Genomic DNA, 1,878 nt, shown 5'->3' on the forward strand with positions numbered 1-1,878 from the left:
ATTACGCTTTTATAATTATTAGTTGTAAAATGGTCACCAGGCAATATTATCGCTTATCGCAATAATTTGTGAGACAATTAATCGCCCAGCAAAATTTGTTATCGTGACAGGCCTACACGTTTTTATCGTATTTGTTTTATATAGTAAGTAGCAGTTTGGAATTGTCCATTTAAACATCTCATCACCAAATGGTTCAGTTTTCCCATATTCGGTTTTTTATTAGTTTTTAACATCTAACATGTACTCTGTTTCTGCAGGCGAACCATCTGTCAAATAAAAAGTTTTACTTTTGATTATTTTTACTTGTCTCATATAGAGAAGTTCTTTTAAGAACACATACATCTGTTTGGTCTAATGTGTCAAAGATCTGTTGGTCAGGAAGGATATGAATTAGTGTCTAAACCTTTTTTTTTTTACAATTTAATCCAATAAACCAACAAAGAATAAAAGCCAAAACTACAGTAACTATTTGTAAAGCCTTGTAGCTCAACCACTTTGGTGGTTCCACTTCACTTCAAACTAGGGTTGGGTATAATCGTATTGTGYGCAATTAATCACCAGAAAAACAATCAATTATTTTTTGRGACTTACTTGGGATTACTGATTCTTACTCTCCAAAACTTCTGTATTTCCTCTTTCAGCTCTTGGTATTTCTCGAGCCTCTCGTGCTCCTTCCTGATGTCAGTCATTTGGGATTGCTACATCCATCACCACTGCCTTCAATGCAAGACTGGATCATTTGTTAAAAATTTTGAACTTTTTTTTATAACATACTTTAAATATGATCCAAACATCTTTCCGTGTCTTTGAGTCATAATTTAATTTTGTGCACGATGAGACTTATTGCCATTAATCTAAATATTGAGAGTTAATGACAGTTTTTATGCCCAACACCAATAGACACACAATTAATCCCCATTCARTGTTTTATGATTTCAGTGCTGTAATAAAACCATCAAGGTTTATATAAATTGGCCTTTACAAAAAAAAAAACTTACCCAATAATGCAGAATGAACCTGTTATAAACCCACACCTGAGTGATGAGGGGGAGACCGGGGACAGCTGCAACACATTTTGCATTTGACTCTGTTACTCAGAGATGGTTTGAATTGAATCAAATTTTAATACAACAAACTTACATCTGTCTGTTAACAGTCAAAACCATTTATAGATGATTAAAAAATGTACTTTCTTCACAATTTGCATTTGAAAATGAAAAGTCAGATGCTGCAACTGACCCGGTGGCCGGGGACAGTTGCAGCATTGTTTGGGGTTGTTTGCAACATATTATTAATACAATATATTTCACTGTAAATAAAAGCTTTATTATATTTATATCATTGCTAAATTAATAAAAACTAAGTTATGATATTACAGTGTTATTGTTTTTGATCAAATGAAGAATATCGATTTGCCTTGATGAGTAGAACTTATATACAGATKTCACAGACTGATATAAAATACAGTTGGTTTTTAGAGACAAGAATAATARAACAGGTAATTAACTTTTGTTTTGCCTATTATCACTGTACGCCTACATTATGCAAAATTTACATTGAAAGAAACTGGGATTTTAAAACCATTGTTGAAAACAACAACTGCAGAAAACACATCTTAAACACTTTTATGTTTTAAACTATACAATTGCCATGAATACACTTTTAAGTGTAAACTTAATTTCAACATCTTAATATCAGCTTCTCCTAATGTATGTGCTCTGATTGTGTATGGATTCATCGTATCCTTCCTGTCAGCCATGATAAAACCTCATGTGTTAGCTACTTTAAATAAGCTGATCTGGATACATGTTAACCATATTAGTTAAAAGCCAACATATCACTTGTTTAAACCATTTAATTTGAGCTGGATCACAAAAA

This window comes from Austrofundulus limnaeus, unplaced genomic scaffold (assembly GCF_001266775.1).
Source record: "Austrofundulus limnaeus strain Quisiro unplaced genomic scaffold, Austrofundulus_limnaeus-1.0 Scaffold160, whole genome shotgun sequence".
Taxonomy (NCBI): Eukaryota; Metazoa; Chordata; class Actinopteri; order Cyprinodontiformes; family Rivulidae; genus Austrofundulus; species Austrofundulus limnaeus.